Consider the following 23,298-nt stretch of genomic DNA (forward strand, 5'->3'; position numbering starts at 1 on the left):
ACTATGAACAAAGCTAGTGGAGGTGATGGAATTCCAGTTGAGCTCTTCCAAATCCTGAAAGGTGATGCTGTGAAAGTGTTGTACACAATATGAAAGCAAATTTGAAAAACTCAGCAGTGGCCACAGGACTGGAAAAGGTCAGTTTTCATTCCAATCCCAAAGAAAGGCAATGCCAAAAAATGCTCAAACTACCGCACAATTGCACTCATCTCACGCGCTAGTAAAGTAATGCTCAAAATTCTCCAAGCCAGGCTTCAGCAATATGTGAACCGTGAACTTCCTGATGTTCAAGCTGGTTTTAGAAAAGGTGGAGGAGCCAGGGATCAAATTGTCAACATCCATTGGATCATGGAAAAACCAAGAGAGTTCCAGAAAAGCATCTATTTCTGCTTTATTGACTATGCCAGAGCCTTTGACTGTGTGGATCACAATAAACTGTGGAAAATTCTGAAAGAGATGGGAATACCAGACCACCTGATTTGCCTCTTGAGAAATTTGTATGCAGGTCAGGAAGCAACAGTTAGAACTGGACATGGAACAACAGACTGGTTCCAAACAGGAAAAGGAGTGTGTCAAGGCTGTATTTTGTCACCCTGCTTATTTAACTTATATGCAGAGTACATTATGAGAAATGCTGGGCTGGATGAAGCACAAGCTGGAATCAAGATTGGCGGGATAAATATCAATAACCTCAGATATGCGGATGACACCACCCTTATGGCAGAAAGTGAAGAGGAACTAAAAAACCTCTTGATGAAAGTGAAAGTGGAGAGTAAACAAGTTGGCTTAAAGCTCAACATTCAGATAACGTAGATCATGGCATCTGGTCCCACCACTTCATGGGAAATAGATGGGGAAATAGAAGAAACAGTGTCAGACTTTATTTTTTTGGGCTCCAAAATCACTGCAGATGGTGATTGCAGCCAGGAAATTAAAAGATGCTTACTCCTTGGAAGGAAAGTTATGACCAACCTAGATGGCACATTCAAAAGCAGAGACATTAATTTGCCAACAAAGGTCCATCTAGTCAAGGCTATGGTTTTTCCAGTGGTCATGTATGGATGTGAGAGTTGGACTGTGAAGAAGGCTGAGCGCCGAAGAATTGATGCTTTTGAACTGTGTTGTTGGAGAAGACTCCTGAGAGTCCCTTGGACTGCAAGGAGATCCAACCAGTCCATTCTGAAGGAGATCAGCCCTGGGATTTCTTTGGAAGGAATGATGCTAAACCTGAAACTTCAGTACTTTGGCCACCTCATGCGAAGAGTTGACTCATTGGAAAGACTCTGATGCTGGGAGGGATTGGGGGCAGGAGGAGAAGGGGACGACAGTGGATGAGATGGCTGGATGGTATCACTGACTCAATGGACGTGAGTCTGGGTGAACTCCAGGAGTTGGTGATGGACAGGGAGGCCTGGAGTGCTGCAATTCATGGGGAGGCAAAGAGTCGGACACGACTGAGCAACTGAACTGAACTGAACATGTTCTCAAGTGAAATTCTGAGTGTACTTCATGGTTCCTCTAATTTTTGTTTCATAAATAAGCAAGTAAATCTTTTTTTCAACATCTTTTCACCTATGAATTTAGCTCCCTGATCAAGTTGCCCAGTCTGAAACTTCAGCAGATGTCCCAGGCGGGGTTGAGGGGGAAATTATGTCATGCGTCACCTATGTGTCCTTCAAATTCTGCTGGTTGTTCTGTCCCCAGCCGAGGCATCTTGGGTTCTTTACTCGTAACTTTGTCTAGTAACTTAAATACTCCCAGGGCAATACTAGTTTCTGAGTTCAGATTATCTCTCCATGGTTCATATTTTTCTGCATCTCTAGTCCATTTATGCTTTACTTTATTGTTCTCAAAAAGATTATTTCTCTGATTTATCTTAGTTTTTAAAATAAACTTCATTAGAAAGGCTGATTACTAAGAGCTTCTAAATATTACTCAGGAGAAGGAAATGGCAACCCACTCCAGTGTTCTTGCCTGGAGAATCCCAGGGACGGGGGAGCCTGGTGGGCTGCCGTCTATGGGTTTGCACAGAGTGGACTCGACTGAAGCGACTTAGCAGCAGCAGCAGCAGCAAATATTACTCAGGAGCAAAACTGCCTGCATTGAATTAGCCAATATTTCTAGAGCAACTATGTGACAAAAGCTATATTAAAGATTTTCAACATGTATACTAGGAACACAAGGGCTTCCCTGGTGGCTCTGATGATTAAAGAATCTGCCTGGAAAGCAGGAGACCTGGGATCGATCCCTGGGTTGGGAAGATCCCCTGCAGAAGGGAACAAGAAGATCAAACCAGTCAATCCTAAAGTAAATCAATCCAAATATTCATTGGAAGGACTGATGCTGAAAATAAAGCTCCAAAACTTTGACCACTTGATGTGAAGAGCCAACTCATTAGAAAAGACCCTGATGCTGGGAAAGACTGAAGGCAGGAGAAGGGGACGACAGAGAACAAGATGACTGGATGGCATCACCTACTCAACTGAGATGAGTTTGAGCAAGCTCTGGGAAATGGTGAAGAACAAGGAAGCCAAGCATGCTGCAGTCCATGCGGTCACAGAGAGTCGGACAAGACTGAACAACAAACAGCAACAATTAGGAACACATTACATAAAATGTGTATATATAAAATGATAAATATATATTGTTGTTTAGTTGCTAAGTCATATTCAGCTTTTTTGCAGCCTTATGGACTGCAGCCTACCAGGCTTCTTCTGTCCATAGGATTTTCCATGCAAGAATACTGGAGTGGGTTGCCATTTCTTCCTTACCTAAGGATTGAACCTGCACTTTATGAATGATACAGTAAGATATTTCATTTAGAAAAAAGATAGTAAGATAGAAAGAAGATAGAATTGGAGAAGGTGATGGCACCCCACTCCAGTACTCTTGCCTGGAAAATCCTGTGGATGGAGGAGCCGGGTGGGCTGCATTCCAAGGGGCCGCTAAGAGTTGGACACCACTGAGCAACTTCACTTTCACTTTTCACTTTCATGCTTTGGAGAAGGAAATGGCAACCCACTCCAGTGTTCTTGTCTGAAGAATCCCAGGGATGGGGGAGCCTGGTGGGCTGCCGTCTATGGGGTCGCACAGAGTCGGACACTACTGAAGTGACTTAGCAGCAGGAGCAGCAGTGTAGAATTATCAAAAGTTCTTTTGTAATCAGACAATATATTGAAGAATTTGATTTATTCTTAATTTTAAGGTAGATAAATTATTAATTTATTAACATTAAATTTTGTACTCTGATTCCAGAAATATTTGCTGTAAATTTGAAACTGAGAAAAAGTAATATTTTATAGTGAGGTTAGACTTTAAATGTAATATTTTAAAGTGGAGGGGGAAGGGTCTTACATATTATTTCAAATAAGCTGAGTACAAATGTAAACAGGTAGGAGGAGGAAATATAAATTTCCAGGAAATAAACATTTAATTAAAAAAACTTGCTTCATACTGAATGAAAAAGAATTCAGATCAATAATGTTGAAATATGGATAGTTTGCATGAAGTATAAATTTAAAACAGCATTTAGAAAACTAGATTAGCTTTTTTGGAATGAATTAATTTTTAAAAAATTACACTTACTCTTTTATTTTAAACTTTAGAAAATACAATTGGTTCCCTATGAAAACATCCAAAATTAAAAAAAAAAATGGAAACATTAATTCCTAACACTGTCATTTTAAATATGATTAGCATATATTTTAACTACCTTCTGTTGTGTGAAACTGATGATATTAGATTTTACTGAGAAAATGTTATATTTAAAGCCTCAAATGTTTCACACATTTAATTTATTAAAACATCTTTGTTATTTTTGAGAGAAAAATCAATTTACATTTCCTTTTATGAAAAAAATACACGAAGTTTTGAGGTAAATTGGATTTTCCCATATTGCAATGCTTTTATTCCTTATGTCTTTAATCCCAGTTCAGTTCAGTCACTCAGTCGTGTCTGACTCTTAATGATCCCATGAATTGCAGCACGCCAGGCCTCTTGTCCATCACCAACTCCCGGAGTTCACTGAGACTCACATTCATTGAGTCGGTGATGCCATCCAGCCATCTCATCCTCTGTAGTCTCCTGCTCCTCCTGCCCCCAATCCCTCCCAGCATCAAAGTCTTTTCCAATGAGTCAACTCTTTGCATGAGGTGGTCAAAATACTGGAGTTTCAGCTTTAGCATCATTCCTTCCAAAGAATACCCGGGGCTGATCTCCTTTAGAACGGACTGGTTGGATCTCCTTGCAGTCCACGGGACTCTCAAGAGTCTTCTCCAACACCACAGTTCAAAAGCACCAATTTTTCGGTGCTCAGCTTTCTTCACAATCTAACTCTCACATCTGTACAGGACCACAGGAAAAACCATAGCCTTGACTAGATGGACCTTTGTTGACAAAATAATTTCTCTGCTTTTCAATATGCTCTCTAGGTTGGTCATAACTTTCCTTCCAAGGAGTAAGCATCTTTTAATTTCCTGGCTGCAATCACCATCTGCAGTGATTTTGGAGACCCCCCAAAAATAAAGTCTGACACTGTTTCCACAGTTTCCCTATCTATTTGCCATGAAGTGATGGGACCAGATGCTATGATCTTCGTTTTCTGAATGTTGAGCTTTAAGCCAACTTGTTTACTCTCCTCTTTCACTTTCATCAAGAGGCTTTTTAGTTCTTCTTCACTTTCTGCCATAAGGGTGGTGTCATCTGCATATCTGAGATTATTGATATTTTTCCCGGCAATCTTGATTCCAGCTTGTGCTTCTTCCAGCCCAGCGTTTCTCATGATGTACTCTGCATATAAGTTAAATAAGCAGGGTGACAATATACAGCCTGGGCATACTCCTTTTCCTATTTGGAACTAGTCTGTTGTTCCATGTCCAGTTCTAAGTGTTGCTTCCTGACCTGCATATAGGTTTCTCAAGAGGCAGGTCAGGTGGTCTGGTATTCCCATCTCTTTAAGTATTTTCCACTGTTTATTGTGATCCACACAGTCAAAGGCTTGAGAGTTATATTTACTTAACTTTTAAATCCTACTCAAACTTAACTGAAGGCTACTGATAATCAGTTTCAACTCATTTTTCAGTTAGCTGGAAAACATCTAGAAATTATTTTTATCCCAATATATGTAAATTACATTTTACAAAATCTAATTTTTGAATATTAAAGATGTATACTTGACATTGTATAACATACTTTATTGATTAAATATAGATACAGATAATACACTTGATCTTCCCTGGTGGCTCAGAGGGAAAAGTGTCTGCCTGCAATGGAGCAGAACCAGGTTCGATCCCTGAGTCAGGATCCCCTGAAGAAGGAAATGGCAACCCACTACAGATAATACTTACTGAATTTGTATTAAGTACCTGGCAATATCAAGTACTACTCAAATCCTATTTTGCATATTAAGGAACTAATAAGTATTATGTAAGTGAATTGACCAAATTCACAGGTCTAGTAAGCGACTGAGCTAAGATTTGGATCCTACCATCTGAGCTGTTTAGTAGCCGTTTTCCTAGTCACTATTTGAGTACTTGATCTGTAGCACATTCTCTTCTAGAATGTGAACTCTAAGTAAAAGACTCAGGAGATATGCAGGGAAGGACCATTACTGCATTCATGCTGTTATTGAAAGAATAATTGGAGACCATTACTTAAATTACACACAATTGCACTCATCTCACATGCTAGTAAAGTAATGCTCAAAATTCTCCAAGCCAGGCTTCAGCAATATGTGAACCGTGAACTTCCAGATGTGCAAACTCATTTTAGAAAAGGCAGAGAAACCAGAGATCAAATTGCCAACATCCTCTGAATCATGGGAAAAGCAAGAGAGTTCCAGAAAAACATCTATTTCTGCTTTATTGACTATGCCAAAGCCTTTGACTGTGTGGATCACAATAAACTGTGGGAAATTCTTAAAGAGATGGGAATACCAGACCACCTGACCTGCCTCTTGAGAAACTTACATGCAGGTCAGGAAGCAACAGTTAGAATTGGACATGGAAAAACAGAATTTGGTCATGGTTCCAAACAGGAAAAGGAGTACGTCAAGGCTATATATTGTCACCCTGCTTATTTAACTTATATGCAGAGTACATTATGAGAAATACTGGGCTGGAAGAAGCACAAGCTGGAATCAAGATTGGCAGGATAAATATCAATAACCTCAGATATGCGGATGACACCACCCTTATGGCAGAAAGTGAAGAGGAACTAAAAAACCTCTTGATGAAAGTGAAAGAGGAGAGTGAACAAGTTGGCTTAAAGCTCAACATTCAGAAAACTAAGGTCATGGCATCTGGTCCCATCACTTCATGGCAAATAGATAGAACAGTGGAAACAGTGTCAGACTTTATTTTTGGGGGGTCTCCAAAATCACTGCAGATGGTGATTGCAGCCAGGAAATTAAAAGACGCTTACTCCTTGGAAGGAAAGTTATGACCAACTTAGATAGCATATTAAAAAGCAGAGACATTACTCTGCCAGCAAAGGTCTGTCTAGTCAAGGCTATGGTTCTTCCAGTGGTCATGTATGGATGTGAGATTTGGATTTGAAGAAAGCTGAGCACTGAAGAATTGATGCTTTTGAACTGTGGTGTTGGAGAAGACTCTTGAGAGTCCCTCGGACTGCAAGGAGATCCAACCAGTCTAGTCTAAAGGAGATCAGTCCTGGGTGTTCATTGGAAGGAGTGATGCTAAAACTGAAACTCAAGTACTTTGGCCACCTCATGCGAAGAGTTGACTCATTGGAAAAGACTCTGATGCTGGGAGGGATTGGGGGCAGGAGGAGAAGGGGACGACAGAGGATGCGATGGCAGGATGGCATCACCGACTTTATGGACATGAGTTTGAGTGAACTCTGGGAGTTGGTGTTGGACAGGGAGGCCTGGCATGCTGCAATTCATGGGGTTGCAAAGAGTCAGACATGACTGAGCAACTGAACTGACAGACTTAAATATTTGGCAAAGATGAACATCTTAATACTAAACCACAGAAGTAAAGAAGTTTTCTTACTCCTTCCAAGCAGAGCTGACTAAATGACAAGTTTCTTCTGTAGTGAAGTACAGAATTTCTTCTGGAGATTTTAGATGCCAATTTAGTCTTCCTTCCCAGAGCCAGAATGAATGAGGGAGAAGGAAAAGACTAAGAGGTTGAGATACTCAAAATATTCTTCTCTTTGCACATGAGGTAAGTGAGTGTTGGTCTTCTGCAAAATCCACTGTGAAGTCATATACAGATAGATAATAATAGATAATAGATAGATAGAACTATACCTCAATAAAATATGTTTATTAAAATGTTAGGGCATTTTCCATAAATTTGTTACATTTTCTTCTTTATTTTAGGATGCCAACAGTATATTTGGGGAAATAAATCTTGTTTTTTGAAATTCTCATTCTAATTTTATAATTTTTCCATAAACTCAAAATTTTATGAGTTAAAGCATAATGTATTGTTGCTCCACTAACTTCCCAATGCCTTTAAAAGAATAAATATTCAGATATTTTTAAAAATGCTAGGTCAAAATAATGATTTATTTTTTTCATAGTTCCACTAGCAACTCTGGCAGCTGCTTTTCTTTCTCTTTTTTGCACTTGCAGTTGATAGAATCCTAGTCTCTAAGCCCAGATGCCAGGGTGCCAGTGCGCCACAGCCAGTATAATTGTGCACTGCATTTCCGAAAGCAGCATCTTGTGATAGCACATTCATTTTATAGTCATTCTCAAAACTAAAAACTGCCATTTTTACTGGTTAATTGGTCACTTATTTGAGTAAATAGAATCTTGTCCAAGTCAATACACATAAGATATTTACTTTTTAATTTGATTTGGTTTTATTTGCAAGCTATGGCTATCAAGTGACTTGGATTTCAGAGTTTCAAATTGTATGATCTAGTGGAATTATGGCTCATTTTATTACAGAACTTAATTGTTATAATGAAATGCAAGCACACCTTGGAGATACTGCAGGTTTGGTTCCAGACCACCACAGTAAAACAAATACTGCAATAAAATGAGTCACACACATTTTTTGTCTGCCCAGTACATATAAAAGTATGTTTACATTATATTCGGAGAAGGAAATGGCAACCCAATCCAGTATTCCTGCCTAGAGTATCCTGTGGACAGAGGAGCCTGGTGGGCTACTGTCCACAGGGTTGCACAGAGTCGGACACGACTGAAGCGACTTAGCATGTATGCATGCATGCATTACATTATATTGTAGGCTGTTAATGTACAATAGCATTATGTTTAAAAAAAAACAATGTACATAATTAAAAATACATTATTGCTTAAAAATGCTAGCCATCATTCTCTGGGAGCCCTCAGCGAACTGAAATCTTTGTGCTGGCCTTGATGTTAATAACTGCTGACTGATCAAGGTGGTGGGTTGCTGAAGGCTGAGAGAGAGAAAGATGGGGAAATGATCGGTTGATGATGAAAGCACTTAAAATATTCCAGGAATTGTCAAAATATGAAACAGTGACAAATTCTGTTGCAGTTTCTGCTGGAAAAAAAATGGTGTCTATAGACTTACTTGAAGCAGGATTGTCATATAGGTTTCTCAAGAGGCAGGTCAGGTGGTCGGGTATTCCCATCTCTTTCAGAATTTTCAAGGCTCTAATTCTGTGATGGTGCTAGAGGTTTGCCTCAGTTTTACCTACAGGACTCTCGTTATCCTATCCACCTGTCTTCACACCTTTTCTCCTCATCTGCAGGTGGACACAACATTTGTAGTAAGTCAGAGCTATTTATTTTCTATCACTGACATTTTCAAATACATATCACATCTGATTTCTATGAACAGTTCTATATGAATTTCAAATTATTTACTTTATTCAAATGAATTACAAAGTGTTCTTTCTTACCTATTTGAATATTATCACTGAATATGTGTTGTTTCATGCAGTTCCTTTTCAATTAGCATATGTAAAATTAGATAGCTAGTAGAAATCTTCTGTATGATGCAGGGAGCTCAAATCCAGTGTTCTGTGACAACCTAGGGTGGGGTAGGGTGGGAGGTGGGAGGGAGATTCAAGGATGGAGGATACACATATACCTATGGATGATTCATGTAGATGAAACCAATACAATATTTTAAACAATTATCCTCCAATTTTTAAAAAAATCATTGAAAAAAATCATGAAATCAGATATTTTAAGACTTCCCAAAATTATGTCTTCTTTCATATTTCTGGACTGTCTGCCAACTCCATCTTATCTTCTTTTCTTCTGTCCTTCCTTCTTCTTTTTTGTCTTGCCTTTCTTCTTTCACCATAAATCCAAGTCAAAATTCTTCTTTCTGCTATGTTGGCACAGGATTGGTGATAATGAAAAGATTAGAGGGCATGACTTCAATTGATTTTTACTCTTTTTTTCTTTTTAAGAATTCAGATTTAGTCCTTTTAAAAATGATGTAAGTTCCTTCATGATCTTAATATTTTTTTCAAACTTGTCCAAAGTTGAATCAGAGTTGCAGAAAGGTGTTTTCAGTCACTTCATATAATCAGACTCAAGTATGTGAAGGTCCTTCAGTGTGATCGTATACCACCACATTGTCAGTATTATAGACTCTACATTATGGTTTCTTATTATAAGTGAACACTTAACCACATACTGCTTTAAAATGTATTTAAACTCAGTGTTGTTGTTGTTCAGTCGCTCAGTCACGTCTGACTCTGTGATCCCATTAAGTGCAACATACCAGGCTTCCCTGTCCATCACCATCTCTGGGAGTTCACTCAAGTTCCTGTCCATTGAGTTGGTGATGCCATCTGACCATTTCATTCTCTGTCGTCCCCTTCGCCTCCTGCTTTCAATATTTCCCACCCTCAGGTCTTTTCTAATGAAAATGCTCTTCGCATCAGGTGGCCAAAGTATTGGAGTTTTAGCTTCAGCATTAATCCTTGCAATGAATATTCAGGACTGATTTCCTTTAGGATTGACTGGTTTGATCTCAGTGCAGTCCAAGGGACTCCCAAGAGTCTTCTCCAACACCACATTTCAAAAGCATCAATTCTTTAGTGTTCAGCCTTCTTTATGGCCCAACTCTCATATCTATGCATGACTACTGGAAAAACCATAGCTTTGACTATACAGATCTTTGATGACAAAGTAATGTCTTTGGTTTTAATATACTGTCTAGGTTCGTCATAGCTTTTTTTCCAAGGAAAGATTTCACCACTATTACTGTGCTGATATCCACTAACAGATTGGGAAAAACATTTTATTATGAAGAATCTAAAGAACTAAGGAAGTTATGACTAAGGGAAGAGATATAAAATTAATTCTATAGTCCTATTGAAAAACCAGATTTGCTAGGTTATAATTACTTTTAATCATTCCACTGAAGGTATCATGTTAATGAAAGTCAAATTTTGTGATATCAATGCCACATTTTGAATCTCTCCCTTAATACTCAATTTTAGTTTTGATAATGAGTGCATTTGTTCATGACTAGAAAATTATGGGTTGGAGACAGACAGATGAATATAATGAGAAAATCTGTTTTGCAATTATGATGGAAGGCAAAGGTGTCAAAGATTAAGAAAGACATCTGGGGAAAAAGTCACTGTGCTTAATTTAACTTATATTATTAATAAATAATTATTCATGCCATGCTTTTAGCCTCTGTATTGTGAAAGTGTGACAAAGAATCAAATTATTCAGTGTTACAAAGATATCACAAAGATAAAATATTTGAATTCTCAAAGATTATCAATATACTTTCAACCAAAAATAAAGCACAATTTATTATCTCAAATTTCCAGAAGTGGTGTTACAAAAACTGTTCAATACATCAGCTATCCAGGAGATTGGTTATTAAAACTGACATTGTCTATTTAAAACAGTCCTTTCATTCTTATACCCATTGGTTAAATATATGTGTCAATACTAATCTTTAATGAATTGTAACATTTGGCAGCTACTATAAAAATTTTCATATTAATCAATAAAAACTTATCCTATTAATTGTAGATTTATATTAGAATAATATTAACATATAAATTTTTAAACAAACTTTCATTTTATTACTCTTTAATATGAGGCCAGCCTTAAGGGACATTTTCTGGGAAGTTATGATCACATACACAAGAAAATAATCCTTAACATATAATTATGGATTCAAATGTTAGAATAATCATTTAGAAAAAACAGAAGTGTTAGACATTATATTAGAATAGTATGTGAATGTTATTAGATTTGCAATATAAAAACAAAGTTAAAGAGTATAAGAAAAGGGAAATAGAGAAGTGGAAAGAATTATAGGAGTGCTAGCTCCTCATACATCATCTAAAATTGTTGGAATATTGAACAGATATTTCAAGACTTTACTTAAAGGTAAAAGATCCAGAAGCACTAAAATAATAACTGTCAAAACTGAAAGAGAAGAAAGGGAAGGAATGGACAATTGAAATGAATCCTCATCTGTCATGTCAAACATGGTTGTCTCTATTATTATAAATTATATTTTTAAAAAAATTAAAAATATAAGGCCAGGCATTTGTTTTAAATGCTAAACCAGTTTTAATATGTTAATTTGTCTTAAAGTACTATTTTTCTAACTTGCTAAAAATATTTCATAAACCATTAGCCAAATTTAGATGAATGCTCCCAGAAGTCATTTTTAGGTTACTGCTGGCGAAACTCCCTTTCACAATACAAGCTCAGTAGCAACACAGTAGTTTTCACTTATCCATGGGGAATATATCCCAAAACCTTCAATGGATTCCTGAAATCATGGACAGAACCAAACCCTATATATACTATAATTTTTCTTATATATGCACACCTATGATAAAGTTTAATTTATAGTCACAGTAAGAGAATATGTAAATTGCCAGTATCATTATTCTTGCACTTTGGGACCATTATTAAGTAAAATAAGGGTACTGCAATATTTTGACAATCTGAGAACCATACCTACTGGCTAATGTTTGGGGAGTGTATGGTGATACACTTGACAAAGGGATGATTCTTGCCCTGGGAGGAGGGACAGAACAGGAAGGTGCAAGATCCCATTATACTACTCAGAACAGCATGTGCATAAAACTTAAAAGCTGTTTATCTTTGGAATTTTTCATTTGATAATTTTGGACCATGGTTCACTGCAGGAAATTGAAACTGTGGAAAACAAAACTGTGGTTAAGCAGGGACTACTGTATATTACTGTATATAATTTTATCTCCCAGTAAGATCTGGCTATACTTTCTTATCTACTTGATTATGATAAAATATAATATCAGGGCCTTCCACATGGTGATGGTGTAAAGAACTCACATGACAATGCAGGAAACATAAGAGACATGGGTTTGATCCCTGGGTTGGGAAGATCTGTTGGAGGAGGGCATGACAACACACTCCAATATTCTTTCCTGGAGAATGTCATGGACAGAGGAGCCTGGTAAGCTACAGTCCATGGATTTGCACAAAGGCAGACACGACTGAAGCAACTTAGCACACACACACACAAAATATAATATTTGAATAATATTCTTAGCAAAACCCATGTGTCTTTTCATTATTTATAATACTGAACAATTACATTTTACTTTCTCTTTTCTATAATGTTAGTATGAACTCTTACTGGAAAAACAGAGTAGTGTAATAACTGCCTCACTCACCTCTGTAGAAAGAAATCAAAACAAATTCAAACTAACACCACCACAACACAACACAATTTGATTGGGAATATATCTAGACTACATCAATGAAAGCCAAGACTCTGAAGATAAACTCATGTTCTTTTTCTCCTTTCTGTATTTTACTAACTTTTTAAAAGATAGTTTTATTAATGGTACTGCCCTATTCTTAGGACACATGCAGGGAAGATAAAAGAAATATGAGGTACTAGGTTCAATGATATCTCACCCCAGCAGAGAAAATTACAATTGTCAGTTATGATAGAGGCAGGCAGTTGGTCCTGGCCTTAATAATATAACCCTACTAGAAAGAAGCCTAAGGCCAAGCTTGTAGTTGGAAAGTAAAAACAAAAGGAATACACTGAAAAATTCACTTTATTTGTTCCTGTGATCAGTCATCAAAAGGTTTTTGTCAAGATTGGCGGCACTATTAGTGTTCAATGGTGCCCATGAGAACTATCACAATAGGAAGTGAACCTGGCCTTGATCTCCTTGTTTTCAAGTATATGCTAATACATGGATTTTCAGAAATTTCTAGGAATGAGGGCTGCTTATCAGGTTGCTCTCAGGTGAATCATTTGACCTTTCTTTTTTAATTTAGCCCCCATGGATATGAAATGAAAATAAAAATTGAAGACACAAAATAAAAGCCTGAAACATGACTTATTTCAGTTAATTTTTCATTTTATTTCAATAGATACTGGTAAATTAAAGCTTTTTCAATTTCCCCCACTAGTCCTACTGAATCTCTGAATGTTGAAATTTAAGCACTAGAGAGAGTACTTTAAAGCATAAACTCAGATATATACATTGACTTCAAATAATAATCTTCTAAATATTTACATTTATTTACCTTTAAAATAGTATTGAATAATGAACAGGTTGGCATTCATCTTCCATCTACACATAGAAAAATTCCAGTACTAATTATGGGATCTAGACATGACATTTTCATTCTTTCAGTCTCAACTTCATCTTCTTTAAAATGGATATTTGGCAAAACTAATACAGTTATGTAAAGTTTAAAAATAAAATAAAATTAAAAAAAAATAATTCAAACTAAAATGGGAGGCTTCAACAAGATGATTCTTAAAGCATCTTCTTAATATAAGGTATGAATTAATTTGAGCAAATTTTTTAGTGTAAAAAGGACTAAGATAACTATGTGCTCTGAGTGTTTGAAATCATTCTTATTTTATGCACACACTCACTTAACTTCCATCCCATTTTTCACATCTTATTGCTGCTAATAGTAAAAACGTTTAGAGTGTTTTCTGTATTCCAATTATTGTTCTGAAAACATCACATGGTTTATTTTGTCATTCTTATGATAGCTCTGCGGGAGATATTGTTACTTTTATGACCGTATTACAGATGAAGGAGAGAAAGTTCAACTGGCTCAAGATCACAGAGCTAGTAAGTGGGAAAACAGATAGTTAATAAACTCACTCTAAAAGACATGTCATTGCTCTCATAACGCTGTTTCCTGCCAAGGATGACTAAAAAAAAGCAAGCACCAAGCCTTATGCATGCTGCTAAGTCATGTCAGTCATGTCCGACTCTGTGCGACCCCATAGAGGGCAGTCCACCAGGCTCCCATCCCTGGGATTCTCCAGGCAACAATACTGGAGTGGTTTGCCATTTTCTTCTCCAGGGCATGAAAGTGAAAAGTGAAAGTGAATCGCTCAGTCAAGTCCGACTCTTCACGACCCCATGGACTGTAGCCTACCAGGCTCCTCCGTCCATGGGATTTCCCAGGCAAGAGTATTGGAGTGGGTTGTCATTGTCTTCTGGCCATTACAGAAGTTCATTCCTTTAGAGATTCTGTCTATAAAATGTAACAGAAAGTAGCAAAGTAAAAGATTAGATTTGAAGGGTCAGAAGAAAATAGAAATATATGATTTTGTCTTAAAACATAAAAAAGAGAATTTCCAAGAATAGTGGACAACAACGTTGAATGATACAGTTTTTGAATAGGACTTAAGATTCCAAAGGTCTGATAATTAGAAATTGTTGGTGGCCTTTGAGTGAGAAGGTTCACTAGTGTAACCGATAAGAAAGGAGATTTAAGATAGTTGATTAGCATATAAAAAGGGGAGGAAGAACTTTCACAGAGAAAGCTTATGTTTATTTACTTTGCCAACAAAAGTCCCTCTAGTCAAAGCTATGGTTTTTCCAGTAGTCATGTATGGATGTGAGAGTTGGACTATAAAGAAAGTTGAGTACCGCAGAACTGATGCTTTTGAAATGTGGTGTTGGAGAAGACTCTTGAGAGTCCCTTGGATTACAAGGAGATCAAACCAGTCAATCCTAAAGGAAATCAGTCCTGAATATTCATTGGAAGGACTGATGCTGAAGCTCCAGTACTTTAGCCACCTGATGTGAAGAACTGACTCACTGGAAAAGACCCTGATGCTGGGAAAGACTGAATGAGGCAGGAGGAGAAGGGGATGACAGAGGATGAGATGGTTGGATGACATCATCAACTTGATGGACATGAGTTTGAGCAACCTCTGGGTGTTGATGTTGAACAAGGAAGCCTGGCATGCTTCAGTCCATAGGGTCACAAAGAGTTGAACACAACTGCATGACTGAATTGAACTGATGCTTATTTAAGATATTCATACAGAAAAGGGAAAGAAAGAAGTGATATTTATTAGGGCTATTTGTAAAGGATATGGCTTGTTTCTTTCTTTTTTTTTTCTTTTTAAAATGGACATAATCTAAAATAAAGTAACTAATCTGGCAGAAAATTTTAAGACAGATCTTTGAAGAAGTACAAAGGAAAGGTCTTTGGAGGGGAAAACAGTCAGTTCGCCCCCCTACCCCTCCAGAGTCAGCACAATAGGGGATAAAGAGAAAAGAGGATGAGAGATCTTAAAGCTTTTGAGTTCACACTCAAACGCTATTATTTCCTTGGGAAAGTCAACTAGGTCAGCTGCTGTTGATGAACTTTAGTTAATTTGTACATCTCATTGTCTAGTGCAGGCACAGAGGAAATATTTTCCTCAGGTCTTTTCCTTCAGATCTCATGTCATTAAAATTCCCATTTTTGTATTACAATTGATGTTAGGAAGCAAAACACTTAAGTATAAATTTATAACACTGTATAAGTTATGTTTTATTTATTTATAAAAATCAGAGAAGTGACAAAGTTGATATCAGAGTACTGAAACAGTGAAAAAAATATTATATATATCTTCAGAAAGATACTCGAGGCTTTCAGGGCTGGGTAGAATTTAGTATTTAATAATCACTTATTTAACAGCTATGGATATAGCAGTTCTGAAAATCTAAAGGAAATAGGGATATAAAGAGAGAAAACATTAATACTTGCTCATTGAAATGCTACAATGTAAAAGTTACATTGACAGAATCTTGAAGTTACAAAAATGAATAAAACCATGACTTTTTAAGCCCTCAAATGAATGATAATTTGTATCTATTTATTTATTCATAATTTATACTGGAGCAAATCAAGACTATTGATAATGCTATTAAGATGAATACAGAATTTTAATATAAAAGTTTTTTGTTTTTTTTTTTAATTCAAGTCACAGGAATACAGTTCATGCTACCCCACGCCCCCACGCCTGAGGCCAGGGGTGGCGGCTGGGAGGAGCAACCCCACACCCAACTCCAGGGGCGGCGGCCAGGAGGACCAACCCCACATCCAAGCAGCCCTGGCTGTGCGGGCGCAGGAGGGCCTAGAGGAGATATCCCACGTTGAAGGTCAGGAAGGGTGGCGGTGAAGAGGTACCCCTCGTCCAAGGGTAAAGAGCAGCAGCTGCACTTTGCTGGAGCAGCCGTGAAGAGATACCCTACGCCCAAGGTAAGAGAAACCCAAGTAAGACGGTAGGTGTTGCAAGAGGGCATCAGAGGGCAGACACACTGAAACCATACTCACAGAAAACTAGTCAATCTAATCACACTAGGACCACAGCCCTGTCTAACTCAATGAAACTAAGCCATGCCCATGAGGCATCCCAAGATTGGCAGGTCATGGTGGAGAGATCTAACAGAATGTGGTCCACTGGAGAAGAGAATGGCAAACCACTTCAGTATTCTTGGCTTGAGAACCCCATGAACAGTATGAAAAAGCAAAATAATAGGATACTGAAACAGGAACTCCCCAGGTCAGTAGGTGCCCAATATGCTACTAGAGATTAGTGGAGAAATAACTCCAGAAAAAATGAAGGGATGGGGCCAAAGCAAAAAGAATACCCACCTGTGGATATGACTGGTGATAGAAGGAAGGTCCGATGCTGTAAAGAGCAGTATTGCATAGGAACCTGGAATGTCAGGTCCATAATCAAGGCAAATTGGAGTGGTCAAACAAGAGATGGCAAGAGTGAATGTCGACATTCTAGGAATCAGTGAACTGAAATGGACTGGAATGGGTGAATTTAACTCAGATGACCATTATATCTACTACTGCAGGCAGGAATCCCTCAGAAGAAATGGAATGGCCATTATGGTCAGCAAAAGAGTCCGAAATGCAGTACTTGGATGCAATCTCAAGAAGGACAGAATGATATCTGTTCAGTTCCAAGGCAAACCATTCAATATCACAGTAATCCAAGTCTATGCCCCAACCAGTAATGCTGAAGAAGCTGAAGTTGAATGGTTCTATGAAGACCTACAAGACCTTTTAGAACACACACCCAAAAAAGATGTCCTTTTCATTATAGGGGACTGGAATGCAAAAGTAGAAAGTCAAGAAACACCTGGAGTAACAGGCAAATTTGGCCTTGGAATATGGAACAAAGCAGGGCAAAGACCAATAGAGTTTTGCCAAGAAAATGCACTGGTCAGAGCAAACACCCTCTTCCAACAACACAAGAGAAGACTCTATACATGGACATCACCAGATGGTCAACACTGAAATCGGATTGATTATATTCTTTGCAGCCAAAGATGGAGAAGCTCTATACAGTCAGCAAAAGCCAGACCAGGAGCTGACTGTGGGTCAGATCATGAACTCCTGATTGCCAAACTCAGACATAAATTGAAGAAAGTAGGGAAAACCACTAGACCATTCAGATATGACCTAAATCAAATCCCTTATGATTATACAGTGGAAGTGAGAAATAGATTTAAGGGCCTAGATCTGATAGATACAGTGCCTGATGAACTATGGAATGAAGTTTGTGATATTGTACAGGAGACAGGGATCAAGACCATCCCCATGGAAAAGAAATGCAAAAAAGCAAAATGGCTGTCTGGGAGGCCTACAAATAGCTGTGAAAAGAAGAGAAGCGAAAAGCAAAGGAGAAAAGGAAAGATATAAGCATCTGAATGCACAGTTTCAAAGAATAGCAAGAAGAGGTAAGAAAGCCTTCTTCAGCAATCAAAGCACCAATACAGTATACTAACGCATATATATGGAATTTAGAAAGATGGTAACAATAACCCTGTATATGAGACAGCAAAAGAGACACTGATGTATAGAACAGTCTTTTGGACTCTGTGGGAGAGGGAGAGGGTGGGATGATTTGAGAGAATGGCATTGAAATATGTATAATATCATATATGAAACGAGTCACCAGTCCAGGTTCGATGCATGATACTGGATGCTTAGGGCTGGTGCACTGGGATGACCCAGAGGGATGGTATGGGGAGGGAGGAGGGAGGAGGGTTCAGGATGGGGAACACATGTATACCTGTGGCAGATTCATTTTGATATATGGCAAAACCAATACAATATTGTAAAGTTAAATAAAATAAAAAAATAAAACCAAAAAAAAAAAAAAGAAAGAAAGAAATAGAGGAAAATAACAGAATGGGAAAGACTAGAGATCTCTTCAAGAAAATCAGAGATACCAAGGGAACATTTCATGCAAAGATGGGCTCGGTAAAGGACAGAAATGGTATGGACCTAACAGAAGCAGAAGATATTAAGAAGAGATGAAAGAATACACAGAAGATCTGTACAAAAAAGATCTTCATGACCCAGATAATCATGATGGTATGATCACTGACCTAGAGCTAGACATCCTGGATGTGAAGTCAAGTGGGTCTTAGAAAGCATCACTATGAACAAAGCTAGTGGAGGTGATGGAATTCCAGTTGAGCTATTTCAAATCCTGAAAGATGATCCTGTGAAAGTGTTGCACTCAATATGCCAGCAAATTTGGAAAACTCAGCAGTGGCCACAAGACTGGAAAAGATGAGTTTTCATTCCAATCCCAAAGAAAGGCAATGCCAAAGAATGCTCAAACTACCACACAATTGCACTCATCTCACACGCTAGTAAAGTAATGCTCAAAATTCTCCAAGCCAAGCTTCAGCAATATGTAGACTGTGAACTTCCTGATGTTCAAGCTGGTTTTAGAAAAGGCAGAGGAACCAGAGATCAAAGTGCCAACATTCACTGGATGATGGAAAAAGCAAGAGAGTTACAGAAAAACATCTATTTATGCTTTATTGACTATGTCAAAGCCTTTGACTTGTGGATCACAATAAACTGTGGAAAATTCTGAAAGAGATGGGAATACCAGACCACCTGATCTGCCTCTTGAGAAATCTGTATGCAGGTCAGAAAGCAATAGTTATAACTGGACATGGAACAACAGACTGGTTCCAAATAGGAAAAAGAGTACGTCAAGGCTGTATACAGTCACCCTGCTTATTTAACTTATATGCAGAGTACATCATGAGAAACGCTGGGCTGGAAGAAGCACAAGCTGGAATCAAGATTGCCGGGAGAAATATCAATAACCTCAGATATGCATGCAGATGACACCACCCTTATGGCAGAAAGTGAAGAGGAACTAAAAAGCATTTTGATGAAAGTGAAAGTGGAGAGTGAAAAAGTTGGCTTAAAGCTCAACATTCAGAAAACAAAGATCATGGCATCCGGTCCCATCACTTCATGGGAAATAGATGGGGAAACAGTGTCAGACTTCATTTTTTTGGGCTCCAAAATCACTGCAGTTGGTGACTGCAGCCATGAAATTAAAAGACGCTTACTCCTTGGAAGGAAAGTTATGACCAACCTAGATCAGATCAGATCAGATCAGATCAGTCGCTCAGTCGTGTCTGACTCTTTGCGACCCCATGAATCACAGCACGCCAGGCCTCCCTGTCCATCACCAACTCCCGGAGTTCACCCAGACTCACGTCCATCGAGTCAGTGATGCCATCCAGCCATCTCATCCTCTGTCGTCCCCTTCTAATTTTTACTTATCTCTGATTTCCAAGTACCCAGTCTAGTGCCGAGCGTATTTCAGAGTTCAGTATATTAATTAAATTATTAGTTAAGATTTATTTATACATAAGATAGGTATTATATCCAACAGAAGTGTGAAAGAATTGGAATGAGTAGTGTCGATGAAAATTTGTCAATCTAAGAAAAAATTGCAACATTTTATTTAAACCAACTTTGAGGATTATAACCCAGGGAAAGCTTCTCAGAAAGTGCTGAGAACTGTTCTACTTGTTAGAAGTCAAAATACAGTTTATGAAAAATTTTTGAGGCAGAGGGCTGAATATCAAATGTATTACTGACAGTTTGTGTAATACATATTTAAGCTCCATTTTGGTGGGTCCTGTGACTCCTTACAAGATCAAGAAGGAATATTATCTTTCAAGGAGTTGTCTTGTTGATGCTGGGAGAATGCTGCTTTTGATGGTTGAATATGTTTTCCTGCTAATGGGAGGATGCATAATGCAAATATATAATGCAGAGTTGGGGGAGACAAGAGGCTAAAGGGCAAAACATTTTTATGTCAAATTTTTCTTGTCTTGAAATAAAATATAAATTTTATTTCACAGTAGAAAAAAGCATTTGCCTGTAGGAAGGTAACTTTTATTGTTCTCTAGTTTACAACATACCTCTAAGGTACAAATTTATTGTTAGCTTTTTCCTCTGTCTACAACCAGGCAAGAAAAAGCTATGTTCTTCAGTCTACTACTCTACAGTTCTACTTTATTATTATTTGGATGTTCTTCCTACTTTTATAGGGCTAGGATGACAGCTTCCAGGAGAGCTCTGAGGTAACTATTCCTTACAATCAAGATGGCCTTCACATTTCCCTCAGCTTGGCCTCGGGGACATGGGAGGCATCCCTGTGAAATGTAATAATCAAGGAAGATACTGACTCAAACTCCCCTTCGCTGTGAGAAGTCAGGGGCTTAACTTCAGTGATGTTTTTTTCCAAGTTTTTAAGTTACCTCCTGTCATAAGAAAAGGAGGAAGTTTACTTTCTCTTTGTGTATGTCCAGTTAGCAAATGCAGGTGTCCTACAATCCCTCGAATGCCAGGTCTTCAAAATTCTCTCTCTCTCTGTCTCAACAGAGCTGAGTTCAGACTATGCATGGATCTCTCTCTCTCCTACTGCAAACACCTTGAATAATATTTCTTCTCTGTTTACCCTTGGTACAATTTTTGCTATGACATTTACCTCAAAAATACCTGGAATAAGGGAGTTAGTATTGAAGCTTTGGCACCAAACTTCTCACTTCTCCCTTGACTCCTCATTTACACTGTCATCCTTTCATACTTTCCCTTATCTTGAATTGGTAAAACACTATATTATCTTTGAGAATGGATTGGAAGTAGGAAAGTTACACCTTTATGCTGGCATTTATTCTGTCTATTTGGATATGACAGTGCAAGAAGAAAGGGCTTCCTCAGGTAACTCAGCAAACCTCTAATGTGTTTGAATTTACAGCCTTGTGGGTGATACAATATTCCTTTGAACTCTTTTTGCCTAGTTTCTCAATAGACTTTCTATTAATAGCTCTGGAAACAAAAATTACATGTTAGAGGACAGAGATTGGGTATCCTTAATACTTGGTCTATTATATATCATTTTAGAAGGGCCCGGCAACCCATTTGAGTATTCTTGCCTAGAGAAGGTTATGGACAGAGAAGCCTGGAGAGCTACAGTCCATAGGGTTGCAAAGAGTCTAGCATGACTGAAGTGACTTAACATGCACACATGCATAATGAGTCCCAAATTTCTTCATAATTCAACAGTTAATTAAGGAAGATCTGCCTTAGAGTTATGAGAGTGGAATAAAAATGCAAAAGATATTTTAGAAATCAAAATAAATAATTTTTCAAAATATACAATTTAAGTAAACAAGATAAGGACTATTTTTTCCTTCTCTAAAGAATATAGTAGAGTTATGGAGACAGGACAAAAAAAAATTAAAAGTCTAATGGTTGATGTATATGATTTGAAATAACAGGTGGTAAATATCCATTCATAACACAAACATTTTTCTGTGTATAAATGATGGAGGTCAGACAATTCAAATCAGAACTTAGACAATTCATTTAAACTGGGGTGGATTGCATAAGATCATAGAAAAATATTGAATTTATTTTTGTTTAGGACAAAGAACAAGAATTAGATCGAGTATTTCCAAGTTAAAGTATATTAGGAACAAAGCTGAAGAGGGAAAGAGGAATAGTGAACAGAATATTTTGATTGCAGCAAGCCCGTCATAGAGAAAATCAGCAACCAAAGTACAGCAGGAGAATTCAGTAGAAAGAAAGGAATCAGCAACCAAATTCAGAGTTAGATAAGCTGAAGAAGGTAAAGATAAAGTTCTCTGGGTATCACAGCAAGTAATGACTTCCTGCACAATTTTAGGGAGTAAATTATTATTCTTATTCTCCAACTTGTTTTATTCAGAGTGTATTGTTTTTGTTCAGTCACCCAGTCGTGTCCCACTCTTTGTGATCCCATGGACTGCAGCACTTCAGGCCTCCCTGTCCCTCCCCATCTCCTGAAGTTTGCCCAAGTTCATATCAATTGCACTGGTGATACCATCAAGCCATCTCATCCTCTGATGCCCTCTTCACATTCTGCCCTCAATTTTTCCCAGCATCAGGATCTTTTCCAGTGAGTCAGCTGTTTGCATCAGATGAGCAAAATACTGGAGCTTCAGTTTCAGCATTAGTCCTTCTAATGAGTATTCAGGGATGATTTCCCTTAAGATTGATTTGTTTGATATTCTTGCTGTTCAAGAGACTCTCAGGAGTCTTATCCAGAACCACAATTTGAAGGCATTGATTCTTTTTTGCTCTTCCTTCTTTACAGTCTAGCTCTCACACCTGCATATGACCACTGGGAAGACCCTAGCTTTGACTATACAGCCTTTGTTGGCAGAGTAATGTCTCTGCTTTTCAACACTGTGTCTAGCTTTGTCATAGCTTTCCTGCCAAGAAGCAATTGTCTTCTGGTTTCATGTCTGCAGTCACCATCCACAGTGCTTTTAGAGCCCTAGAAGAAGAAATCTGTCACTTCTTCCACCTTTTACCCTTCTATTTGCCATGAAGTAACTGGGCTTCCCTGGTAGCTCAGCTGCTACAGAATCTGCCTGCAGTGTGGGAGTCCTGGGTTCAACCACTGGGTGGGGAAGATTCCCTGTAGAAAGGAATAGCGACCACTCCAGTATCTGGCCTGGAAAATTCCATGGACTGTATAGTCCATGGGGGTCACAAAGAGTCAGACATGACTGAGCGACTTTCAGCTGCTTTCATCAAAGGGACTGGATGCCATGGCCTTAGTTTTTTGTGTTTATTTTTTTGAATATTTAGTTTTAAGCTAGCTCTTCACACTCATTAAGAGGTTCTTCCCTTTCTGCCATTAGAGTAGTATCATCCACATATCTGAGTTTGTTGATGTTTCTCCTGCCAAT

This window comes from Bubalus kerabau, chromosome 7 (genome assembly GCF_029407905.1).
Source record: "Bubalus kerabau isolate K-KA32 ecotype Philippines breed swamp buffalo chromosome 7, PCC_UOA_SB_1v2, whole genome shotgun sequence".
NCBI lineage: Eukaryota > Metazoa > Chordata > Mammalia > Artiodactyla > Bovidae > Bubalus > Bubalus kerabau.